Here is a 20,061-nt window from a genome sequence, read left to right on the forward strand (position 1 = left end):
AACTCACCAAAAAAAAAAAAAAAAAAAGAATAAGAGGCAGTACTGAAGGCTAGGGACCTAATCAATATGGCTATTGGTAAAATGTCAGATCTGGAGTTCAGAATGACAATTCTCAAGGTGCTAGGTGGGCTCAAAAAAGGCATGGAAAATATTAGAGAAACCCTGTCTGGAGAAATAGAAACCTTTTCTGGAGAAATAAAATAACTAAAATCTAATGAAGCTGAAATCAAAAAAGTGATTAATGAGGTGCAATAAAAAATGGAGGCTCTTACTGCTAGGATAGATGAGGCAGAAGAGAGAATTAGTGACATAGAAAACCAAATGATGGAGAATAAAGAAGCTGAGCAAAAGAGAGACATACAACTACTGGACCAAGAGGGGAGAATTTGAGAGATAAGCAATACCATTAGATGAAACAATATTAGAATAATTGGGATTCCAGAAGAAAAAGAGGGGGACAAAAGGTATATCGGTGTGAATTATTGTAGAGAATTTCCCTAAAATGGCAAAGGGAACAAGCATCAAAATCCAGGAGTCACAGAGAACTCCACTCAAAATCAACAAAAACAGCTCCACACCCCATCATCTAATAATAAAACTTACACATCTCAGTAACAGAAAATCCTAAAAGCAGCTTGGGACAAGAGGTCTCTAAGATACAATGGTAGAAATATTAGACTGGCAGCATACCTATCCACAGAGACCTGGCAGGACAGAAAAAACTGGCATGATATATTCAGAACACTAAATGAGAAAACTATACAGCCAGGAATAGTATATCCAATTAGGCTGCCATTGAAAATAGAAGGAGAGTTTTAAAATGTTTCCAGGATAATCAAAAATTAATAGAATGTATAAACACCAAACCAGCCCTACAGGAAATATTGAAAGGGTCCTCTAAGCAAAGAGAGAGCCCCAAACTAGTAGACCAGAAAGGAACAGTGGCAATATATAGTAACAGTCACCTTAAAGGCAATACAATAGCACTAAATGCATATCTTTCAATACTTACCCTGAATGTAAATGGGATAAATGCCCCAATCAAAAGACACAGTGTATCAGAATGGTTAAAAAACCAAAACCCATCAATATGCTGTCTAGAAGAAACTCATTTTAGACTTAAAGACCCCTCCAGATTTAAGCTGATGGGGTCGAAAACAATTCACCATGCTAATGGACATCAAAAGAAACCTGGGATGGCAATCTTTATATCAGATAAATTAGATTTTACACCAAAGACCAAAATAAGATATCAGGAAGGACACTATATCATACTCAAAGGGGCTGTCCAACAAGAAGATCTAACAATTTTAAATATCCAGGACCCTAACATGAGAGCAGCCAACTATACAAACCAATTAATAACAAAATCAAAGAAAAACGTCGACAATAATGCAATAATAGTAGGGGACTTTAACACCTCCCTCACTGAAATGGACAGATCATCAAAGCTAAAGATCAACAAGGAAATAAAGGCCTTAAATGACACACTGGGCCAGATGGACATCACAGATATATTCAGAACATTCCATCCCAAAGCAACAGAATACACATTCTTCTCTAGTGCACATGGAACATTCTCCAGAATAGATCACATCCTGGGTCACAAATCAGGTCTCAATGAGTACCAAAAGACTGGGATCATTCCCTGCATATTTTCAGACCACAATGCTCTGAAGCTAGAATTCAATCACAGGAGAAAAGTTGTAAAAAACTCAAATACATGGAGGCTAAAGAGTATCCTACTAAAGAATGAATGGGTTAACCAGGAAATTAAAGAAGATTTGAAAAAATTCATTGAAAAAAAATGAAAACACAACTGTTCAAAATCTGGGGGAAGCAGCAAAGGCAGTCCTGAGAGGAAAGTTTATAGTGATATAAGCCTTTCTCAGGAAACAAGAAAGATCTCAAGTATACAACCTAACCCTACACCTATAGGAGCTAAAGAAAGAACAGCAAAGAAAGCCTGAACCCAGCAGGAGAAGAGAAATAATAAAGACGAGAGCAGAAATCAATGAAATAGAAACCCAAAGAATAGTAGAGAGAAAGCACTAAACAGAAAAGTGACTGAGAAAATCAGTGTTCTATGGAAAGTGCAATAAAACTGTCAAAACGAAACTAGGAGCTGGTTCTTTGAAAGAATAAATAAGATTGATAACCCCCTGGCCAGACTTATCAAAAAGAAAAGAGAGAGAACTCAAATTAATAAAATCATGAATTAAAGAGGAGAAATCACAATAAACACCAAAGAAATATAAATATAAGAACATATTATGAGCAACTATACACCAGCAAATTTGACAATCTGGAAGAAATGAAAGCATTCCTAGAGACTATAAACTACCAAAATTGAACTAGGAAGAAATAGAAAACATGGACAGACCCATAACCAGTAAGGAGATTGAAGCAGTCATCAAAAATCTCCCAAAAAACAAGAGCCCAGGGCCAGACGGCTTCCCAGGGGAATTCTACCAAACATTTAAAGAAGAACTAATACCTACTCTCCTGACACTGTTCCAAAAAAGAGATATGGAAGGAAACTTCCAAACTCACTTTATGAGGCCAGCATTACCTTGATCCAAAAACAAGACAAAGACCCCATCAAAAAAGACAATTACAGACCAATAAACCTTGATGAATACAGATGCAAAAATTCTCACCAAAATACTAGCCAATACGATCCAAAGGTACATTAAAAGGATTATTCACCATGACCAAGTGGGATTTATTCCTGGGCTGCAAGGTTGGTTCAACATTCACCAATCAATCAATGTGATACAATACATTAGTAAAAGAAAGAACTAGAACCATATGACACTCTCAGTAGATGCTGAAAAAGCATTTGACAAAGTACAGCATCCTTCCTTGATCAAAACCTTTCAAAGTGTAGGGATTGAAAGTACATACTTCAATATCATCATATCCATCTATGAAAAACCCACAGCAAATATCATTCTCAATGGAGAAAAACTGAGAGCTTTTCCTCTAAGGTCAGGAACATGGCAGGGATATCGACTATCACCACTGCTATTCAACATAGTACTAGAAGTCCTAGCTTCAGCAATGAAAACAACAGAGAGAAATTAAAGGCATCCAAATCAGCAATGAAGAAGTCAAACTATCACTCTTCTCAAAATCTGCTAGAACTTATACAGGAATTGACTAAAGTGTCAGATTATAAACTCAATGCACAGAAATCAGTTGCCTTTCTACAAACCAACAGCAAGATAGAAGAAGCAAGACAGAAGAAATTAAGGAGCTGTTCCCATTTACAACTGCACCCAGGATACCTAGGAATAAACCTAACCAAAGAGGCAAATGATCTGTACTCAGAAAACTATAAAGTACTCATGAAAGAAATTAAGGAAGACACAAAAAAAGTGGAAAAACGTTCCATGTTCTTGGATTGGAAGAACAAATATTGTTATGCTACCTAAAGCAACCTACATGTTTAATACAATTCCTATGAAAATACCATCAATTTTTTTTCAAAGAAATGGATCAAATAATCCTAAAATTTATATGGAACCAGAAAAGACCTCGAATAGCCAGAGGAATGTTGAAAAAGGAAGCCAAAGTTGGTGGCATAACATTTCCAGACTTCATGCTCTACTACAAAGCTGTCATCCTCAAGACAGTATGGTATTGGCACAAAAACAGACACATAGATCAATGGAACAGAATAGAGAGCCCAAAAATAGACCCTCAACTCTATGGACAACTAATCTTTGACAAAGCAGGAAGGAATGTCCAGTGGAAAAAAGACAGTCTCTTCAATAAATGTTGTTGGGAGAATTGGGCAGCCACAAGCAGAAAAAAATGAAACTGGACCATTTCCTTACACCACACACCAAAATAGTCTCAAAATGGATGAAAGACCTCAATGTGAGAAAGGAATCCATCAAAATTTTTGAGGAGAACACAGGCAACAACCTCTTTCACTTCAGCCATGACAACTTCTTTCTAGAAACTTTCCAAAGGCAAGGAAAGCAAGGGCAAAAATGAACTATTGGGACTTCATCAAGATCAAAAGCTTTTGCCCAGCAAAGGAAACAGTCAGCAAAACCAAAAGACAACTGACAGAATGGGAGATGATATTTGCAAATTACATATCAGATAAAGGGCTAGTATCCAAAATCTAAAAGAAACTTACCAAACTCAACACCCAAAGAACAAATAATCCAATAAAGAAATGGGCAAAGGACATGAACAGACATTTATACAAAGAAGGCATCAAGATGACCAACAGACACATGAGAAAATGCTCCACATCCCTTGGCATCAGGGAAATACAAATCAAAACCACAATGAGATACCACCTCACACCAGTCAGAATGGCTAAAATCAACAAGTCAGGACATGACAGATGTTGGCAAGGATGTGGAAAAAGGGGAACCTTCCTACACTGTTGGTGGGAATGCAAGCTGGAGCAACCACCACTCTAAAAAACAGCATGGAAAAAAAAACAGCATGGAGGTTCCTCAAAAATTTGAAATTAAAGCTACCCTAAGACCTAGCAATTGCACTATTGGGTATTTACCCTAAAGATATAAATGCAGTGATCCAAAGGGGTATGTGCACCCAAACATTTATGGAGCAATGTACAAATAGACATACTATTGATAGAATCTAGATGTTCTTCAACAGATGAATGGAAAAAGAAGATGTGCTATATATACAATGGAATAATACTATGCAGCAATCAATAGAAATGAAGTCTTGCCATTTGCAATGATGTGGATGGAACTAGAAGGTATTACGCTGACTGAAGTAAGTCAATCAGAGAAAGATGACTATCATATGATCTCTCTGATATGAGGAATTTGAGAGCAAAAGTGGGGGGGTTTGGGGAGTAGGGAATGAAAAAATGAAACAAGATAGGATCAGGAGGGAGACAAACCAGAAGAGACTGTTAATCTCACAAAACAAACTGAGGGTTGCTGGGGGTGGGAAGGGTAGGAATAGGGTGGCCGGGTTAGGGACCTGGGTATGTGCTATGGTGAGTGCTGTTAAATGTGTAAGCCTGATGATTCACAGACCTGTACCCTTGGGGCAAATAATACATTATATGTTAATTAAAAAATAAGTTAAAAAAACATGCTAAATGAAAGAAGGCAGTCACAAAAGACCACCTCTTCTATGATTCTATTTGAATAGACAAATCCATCAGGCAGGAAGTAGACTAGTGATTGGCAGAAAATAGGAGTAGGATGGAATTGGGAGGTATGGGGTTTATTTTTGAAGTAATGGATATGTTCTGGAATTTGACAATGATTATATTTGCATGACATTGTGAATACAGTCGTTTCCTTCTCCCAACCTCTTCTCTGCAGTTTCATTTTTGGGGGTCTCTTTTACCCACATTCTCAGTTACCCCTGGTCATGTGTGTTCTGGAAGCAGTTGATTTTCCTGACATATTGTCAGAAGGTCACTAGTAGAATAATGCTACATCACAGTGCTTATATCAGCCACCTCACTTCAACTCCTCACGTAGGCATTTCGTTATCTCACATCATCACAAGATGAAGCGTGACTACAGTATATTTTGAGAGATGATACACATTCCTTTATTACAGTGTATTATTATTATATTTTTCCTATTATTATTGTTAATCTTATGCTGTGCCTCCATTATAAATTAAACTTTATCAAAGGTATGTATTTATAGGAAGAAACAGTATATATAAGGTTTGGTACTATCCACAGTTTTATACATCCATGTAATATATTGGAATGTATCCCCAATGGATAAGAGGGGGACTAATGTATATTAAAATCCACTAAATTATACTATAATCTGGTTAAAATAGTGAATTTTATGTTATGTGATTCTGAGTAAAAGTTCAAATGCATTCATGGACCCAACATATAAATTAAAATAATAATTAATGAGTATCTCTCAAATCTTCCCCTACCCACCATTTCCTGGCAACCACTAACCAATTTTCTGTCTCTATGGATTTGCCAATTCTGGATATTTCATATTAATGGCATCATTCAACAGCTGGTCTTTCATGACTTCCTTTTTTCACTTGGCATGTTTTTAAGGTTTATCTATGGTATAGCACGCAGCAGTACTCCACTCCCTGTAAGGTTTAATGAAATACCATCATATTACAAAGATAATTCTCAAAAAAAAAAGTCATTAAAACCAAAGGACAATTATGGACTTCCATTTTTCTTTCCAGATATGGACTATTATACACAAAATGTTGGGGAAACATCAGAATTTACATGAGCAGAGAATTAAACTGTATCAGTAACTGTCATGAATAAATTTGGAGAAATGGGTAATAGTTGGCACAAAAAAATGTGCCCACTATGAAAATAGGTACTGCTTCACATGACCAGCCCCTAAAAATAATTTAAAGGAGCCTAACTAGAACCACAGGAATGTACATATTAATATGATATAGAGATAACAGTGAAAAAATTAAATATGTCAGTTCAAAGTCTATAGAAGAAAAGTGATTAGGGAGTGAAAGGAATTGAGAAATCTCTAAGTTTCAGTATGAAAAAATATATTAGAATGTTTGAGTTCTCCTTAAATATAAAAAAAAATTATCTTACTTGTGATAATGAAAGATCTGCAGTTACTTTAAATACCATTTTCTGAACACTTCCCATAAAATTATTATAAAATATATTTTAAGAATCATAACACATATGAAAAATAAACTCACATACATTAATGTATCTATGGTCATCATAGACTTCATATATACATAAGAGTAAATATAGAAGGAAGCAGAATCATTTGTGAAATGAAAGGGCACAGAGCCCTACAGAGTTTCCACAATCACCACTGTAAAAATACTATTACATTATTACAAATGTAATAATAATTACAAATGTCAAATATTTAAATTATTACAAATGGTGATTATATCCTGGATGATATGTTTAATAAGGAATGAAAAAGAAAATAAAAATCTGCTGAATGTTACAAGATCAGGGAAATCTCTTCAGTACTAACAGTTGGGGCGCCTGGGTGGCCCAGTTGGTTGAGTGTCTGAATCTTGGTTTCAGCTCGGGTCATGATCTCACAGTCATGAGATGGAGCCCTGCATCAGGCTCCCAGCTCAGTGGGGAGTCTGTTTCTCTCCTGCCTCCCCTTCTCCCTCTGCCCCTCTCCTCCCTATTTCTCTCTCTCTCTCTCAAATAAATAAATGCATCTTTTAAAAATACAGATAGTCAATATTCTCACTGAAAAGCTCAATTCAATTAGTTATTAAGAATACTGGGGGTTCACTTTGTCTTCATAAATTTTTCCAAGATTAAAAAACAAATGGTAATACTCAGTATTGTAAATAGGTTTCCTCATGCAAAATATGAAGGAATATAAATTGGTAAAGATTTTTTGGAAAAGAGTTTGGAAATCTTATTTAAAAAATTAAATAGACATGACTTTTTATCCAGAAATTATACTTCAAGAAATTATTTCTAATGATATCACATCAGGCACTTCCATGTTTTATAGATAACAAGGTGAAAAGTGAGAAAACACTACACAAGAAAAGCACAAAAGAACTCCCCATTTGCATTCTGTAGCTTATGTCTTCTCCAAGTGTTATTTTAATTTTACAAAATGGAAGTATATATTTAAGTTTAAAACTGGCAAATGGAAGATATGTATACACATAAAACTGTGAGCTTAGAAAATTAGAAATTCAATTACTTACCTTACATGATAGACAGCCTATTTTCGTACAGTTACATATGGAGAGAAACAAAGTCTGAATTTTTACAAATAAATGTTATAGATAGATGTGTTCCCTGACCCAAATAACAATTTGGGGTAATTTTTTTGGAAGGAGGAGTGGTATAACAATAGTTTACTATATGAGGAAGACAATATATTCTGTCTTTAAATATAAAGCATTTATCTACTATTTCCTTATGATATATATAATGCAAGTTCTACATATAATTCTAGTCTTATTTTCTGCAACCATCTAATTTATTATGCCCAAATTAAAGGAATGCTGTAAACCTAGGATACATTATAAGGATAAGTTATCTTTACACACTTTCATAGTAGTTTGGTTGATTTAGGCATCCTGGTATCATGTGTGTGTTTTGTTTGCCTTGTATTTATATTTTTCTACGTAAAGTTATCATATGAAATTTTCTACAAAAAAATCACATCAAATGTGCAAATATGAAATGACAGGATATTCATCATAGCATATTTAAAATACAAAATAGAAAAAGAAGTTATGTTACAGGAAATTGAATTAATTAATTAAAGAAATTAAGGTATATACTTAAAAAAGGATGATGTCTATTTATATTAATATGGAAATATGCCTATATTATGTTATTAAAGTATATGAATGGATAAAAGAAAGCATATAAAATATTGTTAGCAAGATATATGAAAGGATATTTGTCTAAATGTAAATAATAGTCACCTCTGTGGTGTGGGATTTTAGGTGATTTTTATTTTGTGCTTTAATCTATTTAGTTTCAGTGGGCACTATCATTCCATGAGTGCAGAAATTAGTTCCTGAGGGCCAAACAAATCCTGGCTATTACAATAGTTTATGTTATTCCAAAAGCCACCATATATAAACAGATATACTACATATCCATGGTTTTAAAATCTCATGGGGGGAGGTGGTGGTTAAAATCTGATCCTTTCTAAAAAGGATGGGAAACATCTTGCTTTAAACTATAGTTTCTAGTGTTTGAATTTTCCACATGTACAGTTTTGCTTAATCTCACACACACACACAACTATTTTCACTTTGAGAAATGAAGTTTTTTTTGAGAAAGAATAGAAGGCTTATGATATTTTATGAATATTTTCACCATATATGACAAAAGTAGGCAAAAACTGCAGTGTGGCTTAAAAAGTTAAGGCCTAGTATTGCAGGTAGATAAGGTATTTCTATGTCTTAGAATATTCATTAAAAAAATCTTAAAAAAAATAAAATCTTTAAAAAATTTATTTACATTGATCCAGATTCCTTTCCCATAAGCTTGAGGTCTAAATAATTTCCTAGAAAAACTGTCCCAGACAGAATTAAACAGGCAAGGAAGAGTTTATGATAGGCAATTGCATTAGGGGAGAGAGACAGAACTCAACTCCACCAAAACAGAAGATTAGAGCTATTTTAAGCGGTGGGATGAGCAGGGTGGTGCAGAGGTAAAGGGAGAGAGAATCTCAGGCAGGCTCCATATTGAGCAGGGAGCCTGACTTGGGACTTGATCTCATGGCCCTGAGATCATGACCTGAGCTGAAATCAGACGCTTAACTGACTGAGCCACCCACGTGCCCCAACTACTCTTTCTAATTAAGATAAAAATAGCAAAAGGGGTGTAACATTTGTAAAAGAAAGAAAATTGCAGAGAATTTGAGAGTGTTTAAGAGATTTTCTATTGAATAATCAAATGTGTAATTTATAATTTTATTAATGCTTTTGACATATGCTTACCTGATGTGAAACAAAGTACCAAAGGACAAGGAATGATATTTTCTTGATTGCAAGTAGATAAGTGAATAATTGTGTGCTGGTAATTATGGGCTGATATCTTTAATATCTTTACCACTGAGAACCATGGGAAGTGTGAAGTACCTTTTCTTTTATGTGTGTGCTGCAGCAAAATTAAATCTACTGGACAAAATAATCATTAGCATATCTTGAAGGCTCGTGGGGTTGTATTTAGTTTTTAGCTCATGATAGCTATTTATTTGCAATAATCTATATGCTTTTTAAAAATTAATATGGCCTTAAATTGAGAAGAGCAAAATGTGAATATTTTGAAGTTACTGTGGAGAAGTACATTCAAGTCAGACTTCACACACTGTAAAATCTGAATACTCAAATGCAAAATTGCTGAAAACAGCATCCCAAGGCTACAGGACAGTTCATTATGGTAGGCTCTGCTGCCAATGTGATCTTGAAGGCCATAGAAAAAGTGCATTGTGTTATATTTTAAGACTGCATCATAATTATGTGCTACTGCTGTGTTTGTGGCTTCCAGAAAAGTTATTAATAGCACTCTGTCAGATAATTAGAAACATAGATCATGCAGATATTTAATTTGCTAGAATTCATACCCTAGTATAATTGTTCTATTTTCTTTATATTCAGGGAAGGCATTTTTAGTAGAAATTTATGTCTAACATCTTGTTAGAGAACAAATCTATGCATTTATCAAGAGTTTCTCTTCCGATCTCTTTCAAGCCTTAGTTGTGAAGAAATGAAAATATAGAGTATATACATATGCACATATACATGAAATGCAAACATGTAAGGTATGAATTAGATATATATACAAATACACATTTTACTTAATATATAGATATACACTATATCTTATACACACACACATACACACACACACACACACACACACATACAGAGCGAGAGAGCGAGTGAGAACTCTGTAAGTCATACCATAAATTTTATATAGAAATCCAGATTAATTAACCTTCTTCCACATATTGTTCCTTTGGACATTAAATATACTTGAAGCCCAATAGAGTTGTATGTCCTAGTAGAAAAGTCTATCTGTGGTTTCCTAAAACCACAGATGTCTGAGGTTTCTGAGTACACAGTATCTCCAAAACACAATGTTTTTCTTGTTGGTTTTTGTCTGCTTGGAAACATATCTATTCCTAATGGAGAAGGGCAGTGCCTGTACTCCCAAAAGACTATCCACCTGGTAGGAGAATTAATAACTCATAAAATGTTCTCACTGCTTTCCTCTTTTGCTACAGTGACTGCTCTCAACATCGCCTACTTTTCGTGTTTGAGATAAGGGTTGAACATATGGGTGGTAAGGGGATGACAGGGAGCTTGTGGTATTTTCACTATTCCATGTTCACAATATATCCAACTGAAAATATTTGAAACAAAATGACTAAGTGTGTATCTCCCTCAAGCCCTAGATAAGTATGCACTTAAAGATATGACTTAAAACACAGTCAAATATTTACTTAGATGCTAAAAGACAAAGTGTAAATAAATGACTGATACAAGGTTCATTTCCATTTCTGAGGAACATACAGTCAACAGTTTTGAGCATTATAACACTAAAGTGGGGTCTAGGTATATGTTTGGGATTCTTTGATAAATAGTCTGATTAGGTCCAAGGAGGTTAGATTTGGAGAAACAACAAAGTAACTCAACTGATATCTGAAGAAGAGAACAGGGGTTCATTTTTCTTCATCTCTCTTCCCTGGCTTCCTTTGCTTTTTATTTTCAGAAGTGCTATCATTGAAAATGCCTCCAGGGTGTAAAAGGAATAGAGGAAAAGGAAGGGATTGGGTAGAAATTCCAGATACCAGTGAACTTTGAGGCAAAGAGACAGAAAGAACAGATGGAAATACCAAGATACAGAAGGAGGGAAGGAAGTTAACAAAGTTCTTCTCAAATGGTTATTTGTAAGCACTGCTTGTATTTTAAAATGAAAATGTTATATTGTCAAGATTCTATCACATTTGAAATTCATTCAGTGGCTGTGAATTTAGGGCCTGCTGTGTGTCAGGCTCTGAGGATCCTGTCCTCAGGTCCAGAGAGGCACACAGACTCTATGTCCTTGCTACTCGGTATGTGCTCTGGGGACTGCAGCATTGGCTTAACCATGACTCAGAACTGGCATTTTTACAAGATCTCCTTTTAATTCGTATGCACACCAAACATCTGAGAAACACTACTTGAAATATATGACTATAAAAGCTTATGAAGCAGACATGCCTTGACACCATGAGAACACAAAAAGGGGAGCCACTTATTTTGAGGACTAAATAAAGACTTCATCTGGAAGGTATACATTAGACCTGAAGAATGCACTGGAGTTAATTAAGTGAATGTCTATGGTGAGGGTAGACAGTGATCTGGGCAGAAGGAATACTCCTAGGTATATAATCGAGAAAACTTAGTTTGGCTGGATGATAAAGAAGCATGCAACACATAGATGGATGATGAGAGGGAGGGGTGCGAGGTGAGTGAGGACTAATGATTGATGGGTTGACAAACCAACTAAGGATTTGGGTTTATCCTTTGAGTAATGTAGAGTGAGTTACTGAAGGTTTTTAAGAATCTGTCTTTCACAATATGGAGAATAGTTTTGAGACAGGAGAGGTGGCAGCAGAAAGATGCCCTGATCTTAGCACACAGGACACAGTTCTTCAGGCCTGAGGTTGTATAAATTGTATCTTAGCTATTTCTTTGTTTCAGAAATACAGAAGACATTAGTGTAGTCGTTAAAGAGTCTTAGATTATTTTTACTCATTTTCTGTTCTAGAATGGAAATATTTTCTTTACAACAAAGCAAAAATTGGTAGTTGTGTGATCGTTTTTCTAGTCTCTTTGGACTAGAGAGAGGCCACTATTTGCTCTTTTATGCTCAGCTTCAAGGCAACAAGAGACAAAAGTCATAGCCACATAGAGGACATAGTGGAGGTTCTAAATGAATTTAGTTTAATCCTTTAGATTTTAAAATGTTTAATTCTCTGAGATATGTTTCTTACTGATGGAGATCAAAATCTGAGCATTAGAACATCTGCCAGGCTACCTGTTGCATGATCTTCATCATTCTGAGAAGTAAAATAATTTAAAACAATAAGGCTTATGTTTGGGACTGTGAGTGCATGAATGTGAGTCTGTATGTGTATGCATGTGTATTTATCAAAGTGTCACTGGATAACTGAGGACTTGTTGATGGACAAATGAGACGGGAGGGTATGTGTGTGTAGAACAGACTAATCAGTTCTGAACAGTGATAAAATGGTTTCACTATAGACCTTTATAACTATGAAGATTTCTATACTTGAACTGAACTCAGAACAAAATGAAATAAAATAATATTTAAAATCATTTTCCATACAATTTTCACAATATCTTATGCAATCCCTGTTGCAAACCTTTAAACTCAGCCTGAATCCTTTACACACACATACTTTCGAGAGCATAAAGTTGTCACAAACTCTAAGAGCCCTGTGCTGAGGCAAGTGAGCACTACTACCAATACTCAGATGCACCCCAAACTTCAACAACTTTTACTTCAAACTATATTTGAATTTCTAGGAAGGAGCCTTGTTTTTGTACCTTAGTCCTTTCCCTATTACTTCTTTTGTGACCTGTTGGATCTCTAATACCAGTTCACACTTACCAACTTATATTTTAGACAAGAAAACTCGGGCTCTATTCAGGCTTCATGGAGCCCAACCACCATAGGGAGCAAGTGAGTCAAGGCAGTATTAATATCTCCATGTTCCATACAAATGGGAAATATGAGGAAATATTTCTTACATTTTAGTGATCCTGATTCTTCCTACAAGGGCAATGATATGCAAATTCTTAACTTATTTCATTATAAAAGACTATTTTTTAAAGAGCAGTTTAAAGTTCACAATGAACTGAGGGGAAGATACAGAGATTTCCTATATCTCCCTCCTCCCCCATATGTACAGATCCCCCCATCATCAACATACCCCACAAGAGTTGCACACTTCTTATGGATGATAAATCTACATTGACACATCACAATCACCCAAGTCCATAGTGATTTTAGGGTTCACTCAGTGTTATACATTCTAAGTTTGGACAAATATATGACATAGTATTGTACAAAGTGTATTCACTGCCCTAAAACTCCTGTGCTCTGTTTATTCATCTCATTCTCCCACCCTTAATCCTGGCAACTACTGTTTTTTTCTCTGTCTCCATAGTTGCTTTTTCCAAAGTGTCATATAGATGGAATCATACAGTATGTATCCTTTTCAGACTGGCTTCTTTCACTTACTAATATGCATTTAATTTTCCTCCATGTCTTTTTGTGGCTTGATAGCTCATTTCTTTCTAGAACTGAGTAATATTCCATTTTCTGATTGTACCACAGTTTATTTATGCATTCATCTACTGAAGGATGTCTTGGTTGTTTCTGATTTTTGGCAATTATGAATAAGGCTGGTATAATATCTGTGTGTATCTGTGTGTAGGTTTTTATATGGACAAAAGTTTTCAACTCCTCTGGGTAAATACCAAGAAGAACAATTGCTGGATCATATGATAAGAATATGTTTAGTATTTTAAGAAACCATCGCTACTAGGTATTTATCCTAAAGACACAGATGTAGTGAAAAGAAGGGGCACATGTACCCCAATGTTCATAGCAGCAATGTCCATAATAGCCAAGTTGTGGAAGGAGTTGAAATGCCCTTCAACAGATGAATGGATAAAGATGTGGTACATATATACAATGGAATATTACTCAGACATCAGAAATGATGAATACCCACCATTTGCATCAACATGGATGGAACTGGAAGGTATTATGTTAAGTGAAGTCAAGCAGAGAAAGACAATTATCATATGGTTTCACTCACATGTGCAACATAAGCAATAGCATGGAGAATCATAGGGGAAGGGAAGGAAATCCAAAAAGGGGGAAATCAGAGAAGGAGGTGAAACATGAGAGACTATGAACTGTGGGAAATAATCTGTGGGTTTCAAAGTGGAGAGGGATAAGCGAAGGGGTTCCAGGGTGATGGATATCAAGGAGGGAACATGCTATGGTGACAACTGGGTGTTATACTTAACTAATGAATCACTGAACACTACATCAAAAACTGTGTACTATACAGTGGCTAACTGAACATAATTAAAAAAAGAAAGAAAGAAAGAAAAAGAAACCTTCAGTTGTCTTCCAAAGTAGCTCTACCATTTTGCACCTGATCCTAGCAGCAATCAATGAGAGTTTTAGTGCCTCCATACCCTTGCCAGCACTTGATGTTAGTGTTCTGGATTTTGGCCATTCTGATAAATAGGTAGTCTGTCCTTTTTAATTTGCATTTCCTTGAATGACTTTTAGGTGGTATGTCTTTTCGTATGCTTATTTGTCATCTGTACATCTTCTCTGGTAAAGTGTCTATTAAAATCTTGGTCCGGGGCGCCTGGGTGGCTCAGTGGGTTAAGCCGCTGCCTTCGGCTCAGGTCATGGTCTCAGGGTCCTGGGATCGAGCCCCGAATCGGGCTCTCTACTCAGCAGGGAGCCTGCTTCCCTCTCTCTCTCCCTGCCTGCCTCTCCGTCTACTTGTGATTTCTCTCTGTCAAATAAATAAATAGAATCTTTAAAAAAAATCTTGGGTCCATTTTTAACCAGGTTGTTTATCTTCTTATTGTTGAATTTAAGGAGTTCTTTGTATATTTAGGATAACATTTTTTTATTAGTTATGTCTTTTGCAAATATTTTCCCTGGTTTGTGATTTGTCTTCTTATTCTCTTAACATTATTCTTCTGAGAGGAGAATTTTTATTTTAATGATGTCTAGCTTATAAATTCTTTCTTTTCATGGATCATACCTCTGGTGTTTTAGCTGAAAGGTCATCACCAAATCCAAGGTCATCTAGATTTTCTCCAATGTTATCCTCTAGGATTTTTACAGTTTTACATTTTACATATGTGCTTGTGATACTTTTTAAGTTAATTTTTGTGAAGGATTTAAGGCCTGTGTCTAGATTTATCTTTGCCTGTGGATGTCTAGTTGTTCTTGGAGCATCTGTTGAAAGGACTAACTTTATTCCATTGTATTGTTTTGTTCCTTTGTCAAAGATCAGTTGACTCTATCTATCTGGGTTTATTTCTGGGATCTCTATTCTGTTCTATTCTTCTATTTGTCTGTTCTTTTACCAATACCACAATGTATTAATTACTGTAGTTTATAATAAGTATCGAAGTCCTGTATTATCAGTCCTTTAGTTTTGTTCTTCCTCTTCAATATTATGTTGACTCTTTTAATCCTATTTTTTTTTAAGTTTCCCAAAACCCAGTTGTCAAAGATGCCATCCTATCCTTTTATATCAAATACAATTTTTATTTTAGGAATTCAGAGAAGTTTAAAGATAGACACAAAAGAGTTTTCCCAATTGATGTTTTACAAAATTACATGTGAATTCAATTTTGAGTAAATTAATGCTGCTAGTTCTCTGCAGTTTTATTTTTCTCTGTTGTTTTATTTAGATTAAACTGCTAGAAGAGTATGGTGGTACAAAGAATATATACACATATATGATCAGTCTTTTTTTTTAAAGATTTTATTTATTTATTTGACAGAGAGAGATCACAAGTAGGCAGAGAGGCAGGCAGAGAGAGAGGAAGGGAAGCAGGCTCCCTGCTGAGCAGAAAGCCCGATGCGGGACTCGATCCCAGGACCCTGAGATCATGACCTGAGCCGAAGGCAGCGGCTTAACCCACTGAGCCACCCAGGCGCCCCAATATATGATCAGTCTTAATGCTGGAGCACACAAAGTCATACTGAGATACTGAGTTTGGCTATTCATTTTGAGTTTTTAAGAAAGAGAGCATGGTTTCACTATCATCTCAATTATTATGTTCAATAACTACAGCTAATATATAAAAATAGTGGCTAAGTAGGTCTTTTAAATACCCTACACATATTAATTGATTAGATCTTCACAATGATTCTATGATAAAGATAGGATTGCCCTCACTTTTCAGATTAATAAACAAAGTCACAGTGTAGTTAAATAATTTACCCAAGGTTACATTGCTATTAGGTAGCAGAGCTGTTATTGATCAGCCTTGAAAATGTGAGTGATTGATTCAGAGTGGAAAGTTTTAGGAGATTTTTAAAAAAATTTTTTTTTAATTTTTTATTTTTTCAGCGTAATAGTATTCATTATTTTTTTCCAATTTATTTATTTTCAGAAAAAAGTATTCATTATTTTTTCACCACACCCAGTGCTCCATGCAAGCCGTGCCCTCTATAATACCCACCACCTGGTACCCCAACCTCCCACCCCCCCGCCACTTCAAACCCCTCAGATTGTTTTTCAGAGTCCATAGTCTTTCATGGTTCACCTCCCCTTCCAATTTACCCAAATTCCCTTCTCCTCTCTAACGCCCCTTGTCCTCCATGCTATTGGTTATGCTCCACAAATAAGTGAAACCATATGATTATGCTGAGTGAAATAAGTCAAGCAGAGAGAGTATTCATTATTTTTGCACCACACCCAGTGCTCCATGCAATCCGTGCCTTCCCTAATACCCACCACCTGGATCTCCCAACCTCCCACCCCCCCACCTTCAAAACCCTCAGGTTGTTTTTCAGAGTCCATAGTCTCTCATGGTTCACCTCCCCTTCCAATTTCCCTCAACTCCCTTCTCCTCTCCATCTCCCCTTGTCCTCCATGTTATTTGTTATGCTCCACAAATAAGTGAAACCATATGATAATCGACTCTCTCTGCTTGACTTATTTCACTCAGCATAATCTCTTCCAGTCCCATCCATGTTGCTATAAAAATTGGGCATTCGTCCTTTCTGATGGAGGCATAATACTTCATAGTGTATATGGACCACATCTTCCTTATCCAAAACTAGCAAGACAGGAGATTTTTAAAATCAAGGAGGTCTGGGCTCAAAACTTGGCTTTAAGGATTTAGTACAAACTCTTGGGCATAGTGATTAAATTCTGTTAACTTCAGTTTGTTCACTAGTAGAAACCATATCATCCCCCACTAATATGTTCCTGGGAAGATGGAAAGAGGTAAGGATGTGAATGTGCTTACCATTGGTACAGAGGTACAGAATGGACTCAGGGGAGGTTAACTGCTTTTATTATCACATTACATTTCCAATAAAATCTCTGTTGGCTGTAGCAATCAGCATTGCTACATAAACTATGCTGTCTAGCTGAACTTCAATTCTTTACATGTTAAATGGGTAACAATATTTTCTGTAAAAATTTCAACCATGTATTATGTACACTTTACTCTGGCTCATTAGACTGAATGTACTGAATCACAAGGTAATTATTAGGAAAAAACAATGGTGGTTATGAACACTAGAAATAAATGTAAACATAGCTGATTAAGGGAAGGTGAGTTGAAAGCCTGTTGTATTCAGCAACTGTCCTTAGCTCTAGAAGGCTAAATTGTACTAGTGGGGATGGCTGAGTATAACTCAAAGATGTTCTTAAAGACTAAAGTGGCAGGCATTTTCCACCTACCGCTCATACCTTAAGGACTGCCATACTCTCATTCATGGCAGAATGAAGCCTGGAAACCTGGGCCTATAAAGATGACAATATTAAGTTGACCCATTCCCACACAAAAAGAAAGCACACAAAGCAGTGGGCTTCCCTTCTACCCTGACTGGTTGAGTTTTTTGGTTCTTACTCTCTGCATCCAGAACTTTCCCTATTAGCTGTCATTTTCTTTTGCACAGTTCCACTGGCTGCTGCTATTGCCAGTGCACCACAACTGAACTCGGATTTTTTTTTTTTTCGAGTTTTCTATGTTGTTCTTTCTTCTGGGTCCCACAATTTCTCTTATGTGTATTTGTTGAGTCAATTATTTTTGGAAAGTGGAAATTCACTGTATGTCCCCTTTCCCTTGTTTCAGCAGTTTTAAGGCCTCTCTCTCTGGGTTAAAGGAATAGTTTGAAGGAATGAAAAGAGGTTGGGCCAACTACTTGGAGACATGGGCTTTATGCCTCCCAGCCCCAGCTGTACATCTGACTAGCCGTGTGACAAAGCTACTTACCCTCTGAGGAGTTTAAATTACTTGTCTATAAAATGGGGGAATAATTGTACCTGTATCATTGGATGGTTGTGAAGATTATTTAAATGAGTTAACAGATGTAAGCTGTTTGGAATACAGCCTGGCACTCAGAAAGCTGCTATTATTATTAGTGTAATCTTTCTTCAAAATCTTCACATCCTGACTAAATGAAACTCCTCTCATGAACACCTCGCTCATCAGGAGTCCTCACTGTTTTTTTTCTTTTTATTCCCACAGCACTGATAATGTTGAACTTCACCCAAGCCCTATTATCCTAGAAAACAGCAAAGTTTAAGAAATTCCCCTTCTCTTTTATTGTTCCAGGTAACAGCTTACTGTAAAAATCCACCCTGCCCCTTATAACTTAGATAAAACTCACGGATGCTCCTTGGTTTACCTATGACGAGGCCAGGTGCAGACCCTCCAAATTCCTATATTTTCTTCATAAAGGATTAGCTAAACTGCTATCCTCACTGATCAACCAGAACAAAATGCTTAGTAGCCATAATTTGGATAAAATTCTCTTCCTCCTTCAGACCCCCAACTTCAACATACCCTCATCCTGAGCCAGCATACAGCTGCTCTTTAAAAGGCCTTCCACAGAAAGGGCTGGCCTCAGGATAGAACTTTCTCTGATGTGCTGTCCCATGATGCCGCTTCTGTTCACTATGTCCCCACACTCTGTTCTTGCTAGCTTTGTTTTCTTCTCCCTATAAAAGAAAAACTCCTTTTGCGTAAATCCTGAGATGTTTGCAGATCTTATACTCAGAATATCCTTGCTGTTGCAAAGTCTTCCTCATATTGCAATAGTCTCCCTCTTTGCAATAACCCATCTAAATAAAGTCCTTAAAAGTTTAGTTTAAAAAAAAAACTTTTTGACATCTCCATGTCCAAATTCCTGCTCTCCTTGGAAGAGGACTTCAAATTCCATGTGTGCTGGAAACTTTTCATGTTGGTGGAAAATTTACTGCCTCCATTTATGATCCATGTTTTATACTAAACTTGTTATTTTGCATCCTATTATGTGAATAATCTATCTCTTCTGCTCAATAATAACTGCCCCAGGAGATCTCTGCTTAATTCATTCTTTGATTTATCACAGTGCTTAGCACCTTCCACAAATAAGAACTTGTTTTTTTATAAAGTGAATGAAGAATGGACTTAGTACATCTACAGAATCTATCAAATGGCAATAGATGGTGAAATGCAGCCAACAAACAAGGGGCTCTAAGCTATTATGTCATCTATAATACAGGTATTATATACAAAGCGTTAGGAATGATGTATGCAGTAGGCATTCAATACATGCTAGTTTTCATCATCATCATCAACATCATCATCATTACAATCCTCTTTTATTTTCATTTGCGTTAAAGAGATGTTCTCTTAATAGAGAGCATCCAACTTACATGGTTACTATGGCTGAAACTGACGAGGGAATATTAATTGCTTTTTTCTTTTTTATATATTTTTTGAAATATAATTTTACTATGGTTTGCATCAGAGTAAAGAAAACTGACTGTG

At 36.0% G+C, this 20,061-nt stretch overlaps 1 protein-coding gene and 2 non-coding genes across 3 annotated transcripts in view; 2 read left to right on the forward strand and 1 right to left on the reverse strand.

Moving 5' to 3' along the window:
* Positions 1–20,061, reverse strand: part of LOC122896689 (interleukin-1 receptor accessory protein-like 1) — a 320,014-nt gene that overhangs the window by 260,935 nt on the left and 39,018 nt on the right. The gene's annotated exons all lie outside the window — the stretch shown is intronic.
* On the forward strand, positions 12,480–12,557 carry LOC122897864. Its single transcript, XR_006382694.1, has one exon. It is a non-coding gene; the product is annotated as a small nucleolar RNA U2-19 (small nucleolar RNA).
* On the forward strand, positions 12,729–12,798 carry LOC122897863. The gene has a single exon (XR_006382693.1). It is a non-coding gene; the product is annotated as a small nucleolar RNA U2-30 (small nucleolar RNA).

The sequence above is a fragment of the Neovison vison genome, chromosome X (genome assembly GCF_020171115.1).
Source record: "Neovison vison isolate M4711 chromosome X, ASM_NN_V1, whole genome shotgun sequence".
Lineage (NCBI taxonomy): Eukaryota > Metazoa > Chordata > Mammalia > Carnivora > Mustelidae > Neogale > Neogale vison.